This window comes from Triturus cristatus, chromosome 1_2 (genome assembly GCF_964204655.1).
Source record: "Triturus cristatus chromosome 1_2, aTriCri1.1, whole genome shotgun sequence".
NCBI lineage: Eukaryota > Metazoa > Chordata > Amphibia > Caudata > Salamandridae > Triturus > Triturus cristatus.
This window is the reverse complement of record NC_140580.1, coordinates 857,329,754-857,349,503: the sequence shown is the minus strand read 5'-3', so window position 1 is coordinate 857,349,503 and position 19,750 is coordinate 857,329,754. Positions and strand designations below refer to the sequence as shown.

The window sequence follows — 19,750 nt, the reverse complement described above, 5'->3', positions numbered from 1 at the left end:
TGTCCCACTGTTAAATGATTAAATTTAAGGAGTGCGGTATCTGGTGACTGTGCTGTTGCGGCGGTGGGCTGTAAACTCACTACAGCGATTGACCACTGGTGCGGGGCGTGCCAGCTCCCCTTCACATTCGAAATACTGGGGACGCTCTGCTGCTGTTTGCTGCCTGCCTGCTCTGCCCCTCGCTGGGGGCCATAGACCATAGACCACGGGGGGTCGCGGAGAAGACCAGGAGCTGGGTGAGTGCAGGACCACACTCCCCAGTGTGTCCCCTGCGGCTCCCAGCGCTGTTGCGCAGCCGCCAACGTTTGCTTTGCGCCGGGAGGTGCCGTTAAATTCCTGCAGGGGCTCCCGCAGTGCGGGCGTGCCCGGGCCGCGCCAGTCAGTGTCCATAAGAGGCCAGGCAGGGCTACCGTATTAACATTTTGTGCCTTATACCCATATGACCATTGACTTTGTCAGGGGGCTAACGTATGAGGGCTTAAGGCAGGGTCCCCATTGATTTTAGTTAACTACTGCTGTCCACTGTCATAGTTTCCTGCCTTCAAGTGTATTGATAAAATGAATTAAAAAAAAATCTGTAACAGGACAGGGAGTGGTGGGGACATTGGATGCCTTTTTGCTACAAGTTGAGTCAGCCTCACCCACAAAATCACTCTAACAGAGCAAAGATTGTCCTTGGAACCAAAACTCCCCCAAGGGCAGCCTGATTTGTTAGATCCCCTAAATCTTAACGAATGCCAGCAGGGTTCCCCCCAAATAGGATAGCGATCAGCCATACTCTTGAAGTTAATGACACTACCAAGCCAAGGGCCTCACCCACAAAACCCAAAGTAAACACCAGGGGTCAGAAAAGTAAGTCCACTTTGGGGAGTTGTCCCCCAACCCAGTCTAGAAAAAGAAAGGGACAGGGCCCCATTAAGCTAACTCACCCTGCACCAAAAAGAGGACACAAAAGCAAAAATATGGTGGAGGAGCTGGAGGAAGAGGTAGAAGGGCATTTGCCTGCAACCAGTCTTGCTAACAAAGCGCCTTCCACAAGTCCTCCAACTCCTGTACAGGGAATTGAAAGTGGGGAGTTCTGGGTAAAAATGGGTGAGGTGGTTTCAGCTCTACTAGAACCACTATTGAAAAAGCTAACTCACATAGAAACTAGCATTGATAAACTAGCATTGGTGACAGGTAGTGCACATATGACTCAGAGGTCTCAGTTGAGCCCGTCTGGTTCCCTGATCATTCAGCCCCAACTGACCTGCTCATGTCATTGTAAAATATAGAACATCCAAACAAATAGGGGCGACGAACCTAGGTCTGTGCAATCTGGAATCTTAGAACTTGCCCCAGCGTTAGCTCCTCAAACCACACTACTGGATCCCCTGTCTATGGGCCAGAACTTGGCAGGTATGTCCAATAGCTACCACAAGTCACTGGTCCCAAGTTCCATCCAAGAACGATTAATGAATATCCAAAATGAACCTCTACCTAGTAGATCAAGTCATGAATGCAGAAGGGAAGCCCCATTGAAAACTGCTTATCGCAAAGAACCACAGTCAGTAAGAGGTCAATTCGACACAAATACCCTGCATCTTCCACCAGAAGCAATCCCTTACTCAATTGTGCTGGCCAATGTTCCTATGTTGCCACATGGAGCCAGGGAACACTGACCATCCCTTAAAAAGAAATCATTATCTCTGCTAAGTGCAAGGTCTGGATTATCCTCCCGCTCTTTACAGAATTTAAAATGGTCAGACGGGTTGGTTGGATAGGTCGATCCAAAAAGTCGTTAGGGGGTGACTGTGTGGTGCTTTCATTTGGGTCACCTGCTCTTGTCCAAACAATACTTGATAGGGCGGGAAACTGGACAATAGAGCAAACAGGGATTCACATCCTGCCACTGGGGTATTTATATAAGCCATCCGACCCCATGCAGCCTCAGCAAGGGGTGGACAGAGGTGGGGGGTCGACTCAACCCAGATACAATTTACCAGTGACTAACCACTTCGCTGTCCTAAGTTCCTTGGAGGACAATGACTGACAAGAGGCGCCGATTGCCGTCTTTGACAGAAGGGTTGACACAAGTGGCATCCGGGAATTAGAATTAACTAGCATTTACATGGCTGAACAAGAGTCTGGAATATTAAAGTCTCTGCTTCTGTCAAACTCGAAGGCGTCCCATGAGTCACACTGAGAATAGCCTCTCGACTAACCGACAAGGCACAACCAACCCTTTGACTATGGCGCAGACATGTCCCCCAGCTGATAAGCTTACTCCCCAAGATCAAGGACTAGCAGAGGCTGGGGGAGTAAAAAGTGCTGAAAGGAAGGACCTACAGGGAACACCATTTTGCTCAAGTAATGCAGGGCCACTGCCTCAATCACACAATGACCACCAATTGGCAAACCTAATATTGACACCCTTAGACAACAACTATCCCTCAGTCAGGATTGGCCTAGGGTACTTAGATAGGGAGCCTAAAGGCCCTAGCAAGCCGCCAAATGACTCACCAAAGCTCCAAATACTATTCTGGAATGTTGCAGTCCTCCGCTCCAAAATAGATACCCCGGAGTGGGGTGCCTGCATTCAAGGCAAATGTATTTGCATGTTCCAGGAAACTTGGGCCAGGGAGGACACGCATAGACTTGGCTATGCAATTTTTAATATACCAGCTCCATCTGGGGGTAAGGGTAGACCGTCTCGGGGTCTCATCATCTGGATTGTAACTCACTTAGGTTGCTCAGTGAGACACGTTCTACTGACATACTTTGCCTACCACCCTTGATATATTATCAACATTTTTGCCTACTGTGATTGATAACGATATGGTGATTGTGGCTGGCGACCTAAACTGCCAGTATGAACCACTGAAGGACCTGGATGCAGGTGATCTTAATGAGGAGGACCTGCACTGGGCGATTCCAACGACCAATGCCCCGCCAACTCGGGCCTGGACACCATTGGTCATACAGATGAACACCCTTGCCGTGAAACATTTGCTCAGGGCGTGTAATGGGTGCTCCAAATCTGACTGCCCAGCTAACTTTACCTACAACAGACCGGGCTGCTCCTCCATTGTAGACTATATTCTGGTGAACACTGAATTATGGCACCGGATGATTGATTTTAAGATTGTGTCCAGACACGACAGCGACCATAACGCCCTGATTTTAGAATTTGCCTTTCCACACACTGGGGATGTCCTTAAGGGCCAGCTCTCGAATACTTTAGGGCCTACCCTTACTAACTGCATAAGGAGAGTAAGATGGGGTACCCTATGCCAATCCCAAGATAGACAAGCTTTGATCTATCGAAAAATCCTGCCATTTTTGGAGGTTGCAAATCAACTGAGAGATCGCAGATTCCACTCGCCCACTCTGAAATTGCTGAAAACCACCAGGGCTCAGTGGCGGCCCTGGCAGATAGCTTCTCCTACGAATCACGATTTAAGGAAGATAGTGCCCCGAGGCACTCCTGGTACAATGGCAACTGCCGCAAGGCCAAGAAAACCTTGGTCCTCCCTATTAAATCCAATGACAAGCAGGCAGTAAAGGCCAAAAGGCTAACCTATAAAAACACAATCAGCTAGCAAAAAAAAATTGGGAAGTAGAAAGATGGGAGAGTTTGAGACACGCTCTAAATAGCAGGGACATGAGGACCTTCTGGGAAATATTTAATACAGACTCTAAGGAGGACAAACCAGCAATCGAACCAAATCTAGGGTCTGAGGTTTGGAAGGTCCATTTCTAATCCCTTTATTCCAGGGTGGAGGGTGAGCCAGGGCTTGCAGCAACTCATTGTCCCCAGCCACAACTAGCTCGCCTGGATACCCCCGAAATCTCCCTAAAAGAGAAAACGGCCGCAATCGACCGAGTAATCCCCGCAAAAGCTCTGGGCCTAGATAAGATCTCTAGGGATCTCTATCGTACCAAACCTAGCATTTGGGCTCCGTACTTATGGACCATTTTCAATGCTATTCTCCAGGGAATGGAGATCCCCACAACATGGTTAGGGGCGGAAATTATTCCAATTTTTAAAAAAGGATTACCCCTACAGCCTGCAAATTACCGGCCCATCAGCCTTATTGACGTGGCACAGAAAATTTTTACCCGAGTGCTCCTGGACCGTTTATAGAACTGGATGGAGGAATTTTAAATTCTTAGTCCCTACCAGGCCGGTTTTAGAGCTAAAATGTCAGCAATCGATCAAGTTTTCAGGTTGCAATTACTGCACTGGAAAACAGTAATCCTGGAGGGTGGCAGTCTCTATATGATCTTTGTGGACTTAAAATCTGCCTTCGATCTAGTTCCCAGGGAGAAATTATGGGTTATTTTACTAGATTTGGGAGCACCCCTGTATCTAAGCCACATTCTGAAAAGATTGCATGAACACAACTTTGCCCAAATCAGATATGGGAAGCACGGAGAGCTCACTGATCGCATACCCATAGAGAGAGGTGTGCGACAAGGGTGCGTTCTAGCTCAGACCCTCTTTTGTACTTTTATCAATGGCTTAGTGGGGTCCCTGACAGCAGGAGGGGAAATAGATGCTCCTAAGCTAGCGGGCCGCAAGGTACCTGCCTTGATGTTCGCAGATGATACCCTCCTGCTGTCGAGGTCACCAATGGGCATACAAAGGGTTTTGGACATTTTCTACTTAGGGCCTGGAAATTAACACCCAGAAAACCAAATTTATGGTCTTTAACGCAGGATACTCAAAACAACCTAATACCCAATTAGATGGGGAATCTTTAGAGAGAGTCCCAGTATGCGAATACTTGGGACTATCTCTAAATGAGAAAATGGAGTGGGGGGTTCAGATTAAGAAGGTCTGTTTGAAACTGGCACAAGCATCTGGGGGTTGGCAAAACAGCAGAGGAAGTGTGTTCACAAGATGCTGGAGCCGGTGTTGGAAATATATAAGGCACAAGCCAGAGGAGCTGCCTTATATGGGGCAGAAATTTGGGATTATCGGCCACCGGAACAACTTGCTATGGTTGAGAACTCATTCTTCAGACAACTCTTGGGAGTTCCCATAAGCACAACACTCACGCCACTCCGAATGGATCTTGGAGTTAGCCCAATTGCACTTGAGGTTGCCCTTTGTCCCCTGCTGGCGCCGCTTATGGAGCACCCCTGAACTATCCATGTATAGAGAGGAACTGAGGGTAGTGGCAAACCTTATTGGAGCAAATAAAATATCTTGGCTTACTCATATCAAGAATTCTCTGATATCCATTGGAATGGGAGACTTATGGGATAGTGCCGAAGTTAGATGTCTGTTAACACCTAGGAAGGTTTTGATCGAGAATTTCAAAGACCATAAGTTTAACCTATTACTGAGGGGTCCCAGGACAGGCACACTTACAACATCTTTCCTAGAAGTCAAAATACAATACAGTTTCAAATCTATCATAGACGATATATAGCCGTCCTTAACTAAAAAACTATATTTGCAGTTCAGGTATGGTGCACTTCCCTTACGTGCCGTTACCTATAGGGGGGGGCAGCTCCACAAAAGATTGCCCATCCTGTAATAATTGTACGGGGACTGACCTGCACGTACTGTTTTTTTGTCTAGCATATAAGGAAGTAAGAGTTTGTTGGCTACGTCAGCTATGTAGGCATCTCGGAACTTCCCACTGCTCACAAGCTTTCAGGATCCTAAAATATGATAGTAGTATGTCTATTGCATATTCAGTGTCCCGCTATCTGTTTTCAATGTGGTGTGTACGCAGAGCAGTTCTAAAGAAAGAGCATGGACAACCAACTCTCCCTACTTCCACACTATGACAGCGATTCCGCCTTTTTTATACGTGGTTTTGTACTGAATGATTGAGATACTTGTATTTTTTAGGATATTTATTACATCTGACAATTTTTTATCGATCAAATATTTTAATGTGTATGCTGAATTTTAATGTTGAAAAAGCTGTATTGATTGCACTGTTTTTTTTTACATGTTTATCTGTGCTTTTATGGCCTTATCAGGCCGAAATAAAGTATCTCTTGACTTGATTACATTTCTAAAAGTAGCAACTGACCAACATCTTTTATTTTGCACCTCATCACTCTCCAACACCTTCTCTGAGGCAAACACCTGGTGGAGTTCGAAAAATAATTTTGCCCCCCCCACCACTGTCCAGCACTTTTGCTGAGGAAAACACTTGGCGGAGGTAGAATAATAATTTTGCCCCCCAACCACTGACCAGCACATTCCCTATGGCAAACACCTTGTGGAGTTAGAATAATCATTTTGCCCCCCACCACTGACCAGCACCTTATCTGAGGCAAACACTTGGTGAAGTTAGAATAATAATTTTGCCTCCCGCCACTGTCCAGCACCTCCCCTGAGGCAAACAGCTGGTGGAGTTAGAATAATACTTTTGACCCCCATCTCTGTCCAGCACCTTCCCTGAGGAAAACACTTGGTGGAGTTAGAATAATAATTTTGCCCCCCACCACTGTCCAGCCCCAGCACCTTCCCTTAGGCAAACACCCGGCAACAAACACCCGGCAGAGTTAGAATAATAATTTTGCCCCCCACCACTGTCCAGCACCTTCCCTGAGGCAAACAGCAGGTGGAGTAAGAATAATAATTTTGCACCCCCACCTCTGTCTAGCACCTTCCCTGAGGAAAACACTTGGCAGTTAGAATAATAATTATGCCCCCCACCACTGTCCAGCACTTTCCACGAGGCAAACACCTTGCGGGGTTAGAATAATAATTTTGCCCCCACCACTGTCCAGCACCTTCCCTGAGGCAAACACCTGGCAAAGTTTGAATAGTAATTTTGCCCCCCACAGCTGACCAGCACCTTCCCTGAGGCAAACACCCGGCGGAGTTAGAATAATAATTTTGCCCCCCACCACTGACCAGCATCTTCCTTGAGGCAAACACCCTGGAGAGTTAGAATAATATTTTTTTCTCCCACAACTGACCAGTGGGTAAAATAAATTATATAGTATACTTACAGATGATTGTCCAAAGGATTGTTTTCCACAATTTATAATTGTTGTTTGTGTATGATCAATATCTGTAGACATTTTAAAAAATTCAATTGTTATTTCCGATTTAGGGTTTTATGATATAAATAGATGTAGTTTGATATTCACTTATTTATGAACCGAAATATTTATTCCGGATTATATGTTGTAGATCTGGGGGGTGGTTTTGAAGTGGTGTAAATAATTTGAAAATAAATTTAAAGTATATGAATTATTTCATCTTATTAAGCAGGTGTTTCGTTTTAAATGTACACTTCAGACAGTAGATGACACTGTGTAATTCAAAAGTCTGAGATGTCTTTTACTCCTGCTGAGTGTGGTCACCATGGAAGTCGGAGCACCAGTGAGCAGAAAATGGTGGACGGCTTCTTTTATATGTTTTTTAGGGGTATATGAAAATGTGAAAGAAAATATATTTTGGAACCAATTGTTCTGCGTGATTCAGAACCTGACAGAATATATACTTATGTTTTGAGTAAAATGTTGGTTTATACGTTCCATTTCAGTATGTCAGATATTTTGAGTAGAGGATGGATAGGCTGCTGTAATGGAAATAGTTGAAGGACACCCATTGTGTGCATTGTATGTATGCCGTGATGGGGCCGAAATCGGGCATGAGAGGGGCTGTCCAACACACTGGCGCCCAGGCATCTCCACAGACAATCGCGACGGAGGCAGAGGCGGCTCCATCCACAGAACAGGTTGGACGGAAGCAGAAGGTCCGGACAGAGAATCCTCGGGAAGGGGAGGGGTGCAGTCTCTCACCCCCAGCCACAGCGGGCCGGCACTTCAGTATTGAAAATGCTCAGAGGAGCTGGGAGCAGCTCCACCACGCAGGACACGGAACAGCGAATTGAGACTCCGGACCAGGCAAGCGGTCAGTGCTCTACACAGACCGGTAAGTCTCTGATGGGTTTAGGAGTGCCGGGGGGCCCCGCGGCGGCAGAGCTACTTGGTGGGCAATTTGCAGGGCAGCCGGTAGTGACGGAGCCCGGGCCCCAGGAGATTCCCTCTTCAGGACAAATGCAGCAAATACAGCAGACACAGCCTGAAGGGGGAAAAGACCCAGTTCATATCGCAGCTGTGGCAGCAAGGAAGGGCCCCCGGAGGCAGTAGATCTAAGTGACAGCGAAGCGGATGCAGGGTCAGCCGGGCAAGTAAAATCAGGCTGGCTGGAATCAGCTCAAAATAATCACCCGCATGAGCAAGCTGATCGAACTATGAAGGGGGAGAACACAGGAGAAAAAAGGGTATCAATAAGGGGCAAGATGTGCCAGCTGGGGTACAAGGGCTGAATCCCTCCAATCCGATTAGCCAAAATCCTGGGGGGAATTTAAGACACTTTAGGACTCCACATATCAGAAGTGAAAGGGAAATGGACTCAGAGACTAATGATTTTTTTTCATTCTCAAATGCCACCTGGTCCAATGAAGAGTCGGGGATTAGGTCCAATACAGAGTTGAGCGAGACGGATAGATACCGGTACCAGTCGCAAAGATTCAATCGCTACAACTAGGAAGAACCTCACAAGAGCGGGTAGAATAGACAAACAGAAGCAAAGGGACTTGAGGTGGGATTACTCTTTGGGGGGCAACTGATGGGGGATACCAATAAGACACTTGGCGACGACCAACCCTCAATACCCCCTACATTGGAATCCATTTTGCAATGTGTTGTAGCACACCGAGAGGAAGCCCGGCAGGAAAGTAGACTTTCTCAGACTGCAGCTCGCAAATTACAGGGGGCAGTAAGGAAATTCGCCAAAACCTGTAATACCATCAATGATCGGATGTTGGATTTGGAGACGAAAACAACCTCCCTGGAAATGGACATAGCAGGCTGTAAAGGTCAGGTGGAAGCCCATGAAAACCAACTAGTTGACATACAGTGGAAGCTGGAAGAAAAGGAAAATCGTCAGAGACTAAATAATTTGCGATTTCTGGGAATTCCCGAAGGGAAAGAGGGTTCTGACCCACGAATGTATATGGTACAACTTCTGCAGAAGTCATTGCCGCAAATCGAAGGCTGGGACTGGTCCCACAAAATTCAAAGGGCACATCGAGTTCCGTTTCCTCTCTGTCAGCCAGTCAGTCCAAACACTAAGCCTCGAGCATTTGTGGTATATTTTGGCAACTTCTTGTTGAGACAAATGGTGTTTGATAAGGCAAGACTAGAAGCCCAACGTGCAGCGGAAGGGTTTTCATTTTTCTCAAGACCTGATTTCTGTCGTTTCACAGTTGAGCGGCGCTGGCGCCTGCGTCAAATGATTAAATCCTTTCAGGAGACAGGGGCACAGGCCTTTATCTTAAATCCGGCACGGTTGAAAGTGATTTGGAACGAGTGCACCAGATTCTTTTCATCAGAGATCAAAGCTAAAGAGTGTCTAAATGCAGGAGGTGTATGATTCTGTGACTTTGACTCTGCCTTTGACTTGGCATCAAAAGTACTCAGATAGAATATGATTTCGAATGAACAGCTCTTTCCTTCCCTATTTTTCTTTTTCATTAATTGATTTTTCCCTGATCGGTAAAACTCGGAAAATAAATACAGAATCCTTAATACCGATCCTAATTACCAAATCGGTAAATACTGAATTGGTGAATCAAAATTCCTGCAATTGAGGTATCAGCCAATCCTGTGCATCCTATTTACTCCCGACAAGGAAGTGGCCACACCCAAGCAGCTGCACTGAACCAGAAGCTGTTGGAGAGGCAGGCAGCAGAGAAAGACAAACAGGAGCAACTTTACTACCTGACATCAAACACCAGAATGGACAGCCAGGACAGGGAAACTGATGGTGCAGAAACGAAAAAAAAAATGAAATTTAGTGAGAAGGAGCTGGAGATCTTAATTGAGGAGGTGGCAAAGGAACACACCAAGCTATTTGGTAAACAATCACTACAAGTGCCTGAGTCACAAAAAAGAAAAATATGGATTGGAATCCAGGACTTCATTAATTCCATAGGTGTTACCCACCGTAACGTGGACGACCTAAAAAAGAGGTGGTATGACCTCAGGAGTATGGCGAAGAAGAGGATGGCTGCAAGGAAAAAGCAAGCAAACCTGACAGGTGGAGGAAAAAATAGAGCACCTGCACCGACTGCCCTTGAACTGCTTCTGGAGTCCACCATTGAGCCTGAGAGTGTCAGCGGCATCGGGGAAGCAGACTGCTCAGCCAGAGCTGCAACCAAACAAGGTAAGATGCATGCACACCAAGCTGCGCCGCCCACTCCCTAACCCCATTCCCCAATGAGGCAGTGTGAATCCCACTCCAGTACAGGTTTTACTAAACACCAGCAATGCATTATGGGAGATGTAGTCGGTGTCACACCTATCATAACAGTCAGCCCATTGAACCCAAAGGCATGTGACGCACATCAACGATAAGCAAGCAGAGGACAGTCAGATTCATTGGCAGACATGACATTTATTTGTATGCAATTGCTGCCAGACAAGTGAACTAATATACAATCTGTCTCCACAGGCGAGACATCGCGCAGGGCTGTGCCAGGAAAGGCACCCCGGAGAGATAGAGTGGAGGAGGAGGATGTCATTTCGCCTGCGGGCCACACCACAACACCACCACCGTCACCACCACGACCATCAACACCACCACCATCAACACCACCACCATCAACACCACCACCATCAACACCACCACCACCACCTGCATCAACACCGGCATCACGACCGGCATCACCAGCAGCGTCACCAACGCCATCATCTACAAGACCCAGGAGGCATGCAGTTGCCAGCCTCCAACAGATGGAGTTGTCCGACGAGGACTGCAGGGAGGAAGAACAGCCAACTGTGCCAGACGATGGCGATAATGCCGGTACACAGTCCCCCACAGAGCGACCATACACAAGTGCCAGACACCGCAGGGCTAGGGCACACAGTCCAGCTTCGCAGGGCGAGGATCAGAGTGTCTATGCAGGTCTGGAGGTGAGCATGTTGAAGGTGCAGCGCCTGCAAGGAAAGGCGATCAGATCAGTTCAGCGGCAGGGGGGGGCACATGACAGCACACTTGCAGTGCAAAGAGAAGGGCATCTGCACAATGAACCCAACACTGGCTGAGGGAATGAGGGACATGGCTGACGGCATGAGGGACATGTCCGACTCAATGAGGCTGCTGAGCAGCAAGATGGACGATGACAGAATGGCAAGGCGCAGGGAGAAGCTGAAAATGGAAAACTACACCAAGGCGGTGAACCGCCTCTCCACTGCCACTTCTCTGCTCTGCAGGCGCTCGGTGGCTATGCAGGGAGAGATGGCACACTGCAGCCGGGATGTGGCAAGGGAGCTGGTGACAGTGACCACTGCACTTGAAGTGCTACAAAATAATCTGACTGCCGATGCTGGTGCAGGTGATGTTGCGGACAGTGAGGAGACAAATATCCGCAGTAGTGAAACGCCCCCTGTTACAGAGTCCAGGAGGCGCAGCGGATGGAAAAGTGGTGACACAGGATATATTGCCAGTGGGGACAGTGTACACAGAGAAAGCAGCATTGTTGTGCGTGGGCGCAGGTGGTAATGCCAGGGACACTTGTTTTTGATACATGGGTGAATTAACCCATGACGGCTTTGTAGGCTGTTTGGAATTGGGACTGCTATGTTAAGCCCTTCATGATGTGGCACAGTGACATGCTATTAAACTACGTCACTCACACACAATTACTGGCTGTGTCTCCTCACTTACCTAGAAATAGTTCAGTGTAATCTCAGCCTGTCTTTGTCTCCCATCTGGTGCTGGTGCCACTTCTGCTGCGCTGGGCTCTGGCTGTGGACAGTCATCGTCATCGTCCTCAGAGTCGGTCAAATCGACTGCTGTCCCTTTCTTAGTTGGCAGGTTATGCAGCATAGCAGTAGCGATGATCTTGCAGCAGATGATGGGTCGGTACGGACAGGCGCCTCCGCTTTTGTGGAGGCAGCGGAACCTGCTCTTCAACAGTCCAAACGTCCGCTCCACCACGTTGCGTGTTGTTTTGAGTGCAGCATTATATCGTCTCTCAATTGGGGTTGAGGGGTTCAGGTGAGGAGTGAGGATGAATGCCTGCACGGCATATGCGCTATCACCTAGGTGAGAAAGAAAGTGCCATTATTAACAAACACCAACCATTCATCAGCAGTATACATCCGGGTGTGTCACAGTGATTTACCTAGCAGGTATCCTTCTTCAAATTCTCCCCCAGCCAGACGTGTGTATATCCCACTGTTGCGGAATATATAGGAGTCATGGGTGCTCCCAGGAAATTTTGCCACGATGTCGTGATGATGTTGGCCGCATCGCAGATGACCTGCACGTTGATGGAGTGGGTGGATTTTCTGTTACGGTAGATGTACTCGTTGGCTGCAGGTGGGCAGATAGGTATGTGTGTCCCATCAATGCACCCTATAACATGCGGGAACTGTGCCTTTTGGTAGAAGTCTGTTTTTGTTTTCTGCAGTTCGGCCTGTGTGGTGGGGAAGCATATGTAGTGATGCATCCTTTGCATCATGGCATCCAGGAAATTGTTAAGGAACCGAGACGGGCAGCTCTGCGACAGGCCACCTGCCGCAGCTATCACCCCCTGGTAACTTCCTGATGCTAATAGGTGGAGGCTACAGAGCACCTGGACATGTGGTGGTATAGCGTGCACCCTTGTTGTAGGATGCTCCAGGAGTGGGTGCAGGTCCCGTATCCGGTCCAGGATAGTTTGGGGGTGTAGCCTGTACCTTTCATGAATTTCTGCCTCAGTGAGTTGAAATAGTGTGATGCGCTGTCTGTATATGCGCTCCTCCCTTCTCCAGAGCCTCATTCCTGCTGCCAGTAGTCGTAGCCACCTTGCAATAACGTAGAGGGCCGCCACTGTGTTGAGACTGTTGCATTTTGGGGATGTTTAAAAGCTGTGCACATGATTGCCACCTGCTTTGAGTCCGTGGTAATTATCGACTCTTAAATACCGAATTATATGAAATTCGGTATTACCAGTTTTTGGTACATCTCTTTTACCGATTCTTGTTTACCGAATCGGTATTTGGGGTTTTCGGTATCTCCGATTCGGTAATAAGGAATCTGTAACTGGTTTTCCTTATTTTACCAATTCCTTATTACCGAATCCATTCGGTATTACGTAAATTGCAATTGGCTAATTACCGGTCGGTAACGGTGAAATTTTATGAATATCACCGTTACCGACCGGTATTTAGCGACCTACATCTGGCCTTCAGCTTGTATAAGCTTTCTGGATTGACCGGCTCTCTCCTTTTTCTTTCTTTCTCTCCTATTCTCTTTTCTTTTTTTTCCTATTTCTTTACTCCCTTCTATCTAATATTTTCATTTGCCATTCTGGCTGAAACACGGTTCGTAGGCGTTTTAGGGGAGTACTAAGGTCTCACTATGTCTAGATGTTGTGAGAAAGTGCCATCTTTCTTGCATGGTATGCCCCCACTTTTTGCTAAATTGCTGAATGTACTTTGATTGAGTGTACCCTGAGTTCCTGCCAATCAGGTGCCCAGGGCCTATGTTCCTTCCTTAAACCACACAAACTCCAAATTGGCAAACCCTAGCCACATGTCAGCCCCTAGTAAATGGTACCCTAGGTACCCAGGGCCTTGTGGCCAGGGAAAGCCTCTAAGGGCTGCAGCACTCATTGTGCCACCCTCAGAGGCCCTGTACCCGTACACACACACACTGCCCTTGCAGGCTGAGTGTCTGGGTGCAGGACAAAACCAAGAGTCGACATGGCACACATCACTGTGTACCATGCCCATCACCTACACTGCCAAGGCATATGTCAGCCACCCCTCTAGCTGGGTGCATTACGCCTATGGTGTGGGCACAGGAGAAGGAGCCCTGTGCCCCTACAGTACCCGGGTCCATTCCTGGACACTGTAAGTGCAGTGCTGTCATTTAAGAGTACATGGTGCTGAGAGCTCGTCAAACACGAGCTCCACAGCACCATAATGGCAACACTGAAGACTGGGAAGTTTGGTATCAAACTTCTCAGCACATTGAACCCACACTGATGCCAGTGTGGGATTTAATGTACTAAGCACCCCAGAGGGCATCTTAGAGATGCCCCCTTACAGCTAACTTACAATCCACGTCTGCTCTGAGGCTGCCCAGGCTGCCACACAGCAGACACGTTGCTGGACCCCTGGGTGGGAGAGCCCCTGCTCTCCCGGGCCTGCAACAATGCACATCCTGGGTGAGGTGAGAAATCTCCTCCCCCAGGACGAGCAAAGGGAAGCTTCAAAGGCATGCCGCCATTTGGAGTTTCCCCAGGCCACTGCAACCCCCCACTCTGGCGGGAAGCTTGGCCGGAAACCCCATACAAGGACAGGGGATGTGCCAGCCTGCCCACCCCACCCCTCAGGTGGGGGAGACGAGGTGAAGCACATCTCCGGGCTCTCACCATCTTGAAGATGGGAGGCCCTACCCTATCAGGATTAGGCTGCTGCCCCCCTCTCACAGGAGAGAGGCAGGATAGGGGGTGTACCCACCCCAGGACAGGGACCCATTGGTCCCTGGCCTTCACCTACCTGTAACGCCCCTAAATCTAGTATTTAGGGGCACCCTGAACCTTCCTTCCTCAGATTCCAGATAGAAAACTACAAGAAGAGCAAGAAGAACAAGGACCTGCCCTGCAGCTGCTAAAAAGAGAAGAAGACACCAACTGCTTTGGCCCCAGCCCTACCGGCCTGTCGACTCTCGAACCTGCACCAGCGCGGCATCTCCCGTGGCCAGCAACCTCACCAACCCCGGAGGACCTGGCTACCTTTTGGCTCTAAGCCCCTGGGACTCCCATGAGTAGAGGCTCTACTCAAGAAACCTATTTTTAACCCCTGGCAGCAGCCCGGAACCAACACACTCTGCACCAGCCAAGCCTGGCCAGTGCCGGAGTGGACAAAGACCCTGAGGACGACCCCACGGCGACTGTGACCCCGAGTCCGGCACCCAAGGACCCCCCTCGACATTCCGGAAGAAGCCTGCAGCCTCAGAACCGAGTGCCACCCCAACCGCGATCAACCAGAGGGTAAGATTTCCGACATCAAAAGGCACCCCTGCACCCGGCGCCCTGCGGCCCCCTGTGCCCAATCCCGGGGTACCCACCTAACCTACAACTACCCAACTTACCTCTCAAAGCGGTGGTGGCACCTGAAGCATCCTCGTCCCCGAGCTTGCAGCCTTTTTCCAAACCGGAACATTTCCATTGATTTCCATTGAGCGCCCGAAGGCTCAAAAACACCCTGCACCTAGCCGCCCGAGTGGCCCTGGCAGTGCACTCTCTACACTAACTTACTTCCCCACTTGCCCTGAGTAAGTGACCAGGAGCCCAGCTCCCACAGTCGTGTGGCTTGGCAGACAGCAGCCACCAACCAAGGCCCCCCTATCCCTCATAGGATAACATTGGGCCTAACTCTCTCTGCACCCGGCCGTCCTGAAACCGCTGAGGGTGAACCAACTGTACCTACCTGACACTGGGGGACCCCTGAGTCTATGCCCGGAACTTCAACTCTGCCAGTCGAGTACTTACCCTTAAACCGCTAACTTCATTTTCCTCATAGGGTAACATTGACTGGCTTTTTCTTCAAAAATCTTCTAAGTGTGAACTTTTCAAAACTGCAAATATTCACCAAAAATCAGCCAAGTGACAAAAACGAATTTACTCACCTGCTCCTAGGTGAGCTCCCAGTGCTGGATCTTGGTGCCCAGCCCTGACTCTGAAAAGTGACCACAACTATACTTACCTCTAACTCATTTTTCTCCCATAGGAAACCATTGTCTGCTTTTCTGTGAAATTTCTTCTAAGTGTCTATTTTTGCAAATTTGAAATATTCTTTTAAAATCGTACCATTTCTGCAAACGAAATTACTTACCTGTTTTTGATAAGGACCGCAGTCCTGGGTCTAGGTACCCAGTCCTGGATTACTAAAGTAACGATAAAGTACTCTACCTGCAATTTGAATTTCTTGCCATAGAGATCCATTGAATGTTTTCTTTGAAATATTTTCTAAGTGCTAACTTTTGAAATAGCTAAATACTATTTAAAAATCATTACAGTTATTAAGTCGACTTTCATCACTTGATTCTGAATACTGACCCAGGGCTGGATCTAGGAGCCAGACCTGGAATTCCAAAAGTAATCTGAAGTGCAATTTATTACAAATAACCTGAATTTGCCATTGAGCTCAATGCATTGTTATGTTTAGGAAATAGGATTGTTTATTGCAACCAACTGTGACTGTTTACAGAAATGTATTGCTTAAGACAAAAGTATTTATATTCAACCTCTCATTCTGAGAAAGTATATTTTTTATCCCCTTTGTGGTTCTAAAAATAAAACAAGCATATATTTTATATATATAAACCATTGGCCTAGAGTTCAGTTATTGAGTGTGTGAAACCATTTGCGGACTGAGTGTGTACAATAAATGCTTTACACTGTCCTCTGGTACTGCCTTACTGCTCGACCAAGCTACCACTTTTGAGAGTAAGGTCATACCTAACTTTGACCTCTATCAGCCTCTGGGGGACTGTGGACTCTGTACACCCTGTACCTATTAGGGAACAGTATATACAGAGCCACTTTCTCACATTGGTGGATCAGCGGTGGGATACAAACTTGCATTTGTTGGACTACTTGGTTACCATCTGATCACACGACAGAACTCTTAAAAATTGCCTCTAGAATTCTGATTGTTTTTTCCAAAATTACTAAAAGTCTTGCTAGGGCCTTGCTTAAGTCCCATTAGAAATTTGGAAAAATAAAAGTCACTATAGTCAGGGTAGAGGGTTAGAACTGTCAGGTTAGAATGTCTCAAACAAACCCAGCTATTAGTGATGATAATAACATGGACCTGGTGGAGGAGCTCGACCTCACACCTTACTTATACTTGTCTTTCAAGGAATTGAGGTCCTTATGTAAACTCAAAAATTTACAAATGGGTCTGCATCCGACCAAACAAGGGCTCCAGGAGCTCCTGGCTGAGTATGCTAAAGACCACCCATCTGAACATGGTGATGGCCAGTCAGATGAGGAAGGGGAAACAGGGGAGGTGGACAACAACCTCCCCATACTATTCCCTAGGGAGGAGATGGCACCCATACCCTCCAACTCAAGAATTAGCATCTGGGCACCTAGAGACCACACAGGTGGCTCTGGTCCCAGAGACAACACTGGGGGACCCCCCAGTGAAGAGGACAGCCTTGTGAGGCTGGCCAAAAGATTAGATCTAGAGCCCAGGCTCCTGGCTCTAGAAAAGGAAAGGAGAGAGATGGGTTTAGCACCCATCAATGGTGGCAGCAATAATAAAAACAAGGATAGGGAGGAAACTTCTGACCCTAAAATCCCCAAAGGGATTGTCCCTAAATTTGAGGAAGGTGATGATATCACCAAATGGTTCACAGCCTTTGAGGGGGCTTGTGATATCAGGAAAGTAAAGAAACCTCTCTGGGGGGCACTCCTGTGGGAACTGTTCTCTGGTAACTGCAGGGACAGGCTTCTGACTCTCTCTGGGCCAGAAGCAGGATCCTATGACCTCATGAAGAAAGCTCTGATTGAGGGATTTGGATTCACCACTGAGGAGTATAGAATTAGATTCAGGGGGGCTCACAAAACCCAGACCCAGTCCTGGATTGATTTTGTAGATTTCTCAGTGAAGACACTGGATGGTTGGTTAGCTGGACATGGTGTGCAGGATTTTACTGGATTGTACAATTTATTCATGAAGGAACATATTTTGAGTAACTGCACAAATGAAAAGTTGCATCAGCATTTGGTAGACCTAGGTCTAATTTCTCCCCAAGAATTGGGAAAGAAGGCAGACCACTGGGTCAAGACTAGGGTGACCAAGACAACCACTGGGGGTGACCAAAAGAAAGTGGTCACAAAACCCCCCCGGGGGAAAGGTGGTGAGAATCCCCAAGATAAAAAGTCTGAGTCTTCCAAAGGGCCCCAAAAACCTGTTCAGGTGGGTGGGACCCAAACTACTCCCTATGTGCCCCAACCATATAGGGGGAAGAGCTTTGATCCCTTAAAGGCCTGGTGTAATACCTGTAAAAAGCAGGGGCACCTAACTGTAACTTGCCCCCAAAACAAAGCCCCTAAGGCACCCAGTACAGCTACTCCTGGGGCAGCAAGCATACAAATTGGATCAGAGGTGTACCCTGAGCAAATCTGGGAACACACTGAAGCAAGTTTAGTCTCCTTGGGAGAAGTGGAGTTTGCCACTGTAGCTGTGTGGCCCCCCAACTTAAAGAAATACTTACAGTACCCCTGGGTGAATGGAACTAGGGTAGAAGCTCTGAGGGATACAGGTGCCAGTGTCACTATGGTGAAAGACACACTGGTTTCCCCTGAGCAATACTTGATTGGGAAGTCTTACCCAGTCACCAACGCTGACAGTGTCACCACTAGTCATCCCATGGCCATGGTAACATTAGGCTGGGGGGGGGGGTGTTACTGGCCTGAAACAGGTAGTGGTCTCTCCAAAGTTGCCAGCTGCATGTCTGCTTGGAAATGATCTGGAAACCTCATCCCTGAATTGGTGTGTGTGCAAACCAGAGCACAGACAGAGCAAGAGGAAGGGTGAAAACGTAGGTTTGGAGCCTGGAATAATGGCCCAACCAACCAAGAGAAAAGGCAAGAAGACTGGGGGACCAGCTTCTGTACAGCCAAACACTCAGAACCCCTCTCCCCCTGGAGAGGATGTGGATACCCCTGAGGGAACTGAGTCTATGGAGCTTGACCCTTACCAGGTTGAACTCTTGGGCCCAGGGGGACCCTCTAGGGAAGAGCTGTGCCAGGGTCAGCGAGACTGTCCCACTCTTGAAAGCCTGAGACAACAAGCTGCTTCAGAAGCCAGGGGAGATGTCAGTGGTACCCACAGAGCTTATTGGGAAGAGGGATTACTGTATGCTGAGGCAAGAGACCCCACTCCTGGAGCCACCAGGAGGGTGGTAGTGCCACAGAAGTACAGGGAGTTCCTCCTAACTTTGGCTCATGACATCCCCCTAGCTGGACATCTGGGGCAGTCCAAAACTTGGGAAAGGTTAGTGAGTCACTTTTACTGGCCCCAGATGCACCAAAAGGTGAAGGAGTTTGTCAGCTCCTGTGTTACCTGTCAGGCCAGTGGCAAGACAAGTGGCCACCCAAAGGCCCCCCTCATCCAACTACCAGTGGTGAGGGTCCCCTTTGAAATGGTAGGTGTGGACATTGTGGGTCCACTTGAACCTCCCACAGCCTCAGGGAACACATTTATTCTAGTAGTAGTGGATCATGCTACTAGGTACCCTGAACCAATTCCACTTAGGACTACTACAGCTCCTGCAGTAGCCAAGGCCCTCCTGGGTGTCTTCACCAGGGTGGGTTTTCCTAAGGAGGTGGTTTCAGACAGAGGTTCCAACTTCATGTCTGCTTACCTAACACACATGTGGAAAGAGTGTGGAGTGCAGTACAAGTTTACTACACCCTACCACCCACAAACCAATGGCCTTGTTGAGAGGTTCAACAAGACATTGAAAGGTATGATCATGGGACTCCCTGAGAAACTCAAAAGGAGGTGGGATGTCCTGTTACCATGCTTGCTTTTCGCTTACAGGGAAGTGCCACAGAAGGGCGTAGGTTTCTCACCCTTTGAACTTCTGTTTGGTCATCCTGTAAGGGGACCACTGTGTCTTGTAACGGAGGGCTGGGAGAGGCCTCTTCAAGAACCCAAACAGGACATAGTGGACTATGTGCTTGGCCTAAGGTCCAGAATGGCTGAG

At 48.2% G+C, this 19,750-nt stretch overlaps 1 protein-coding gene across 3 annotated transcripts in view; it reads left to right on the top strand.

Moving 5' to 3' along the window:
- Nucleotides 1–19,750, top strand: part of LOC146868160 (uncharacterized) — a 402,248-nt gene that overhangs the window by 117,635 nt on the left and 264,863 nt on the right. The gene's annotated exons all lie outside the window — the stretch shown is intronic.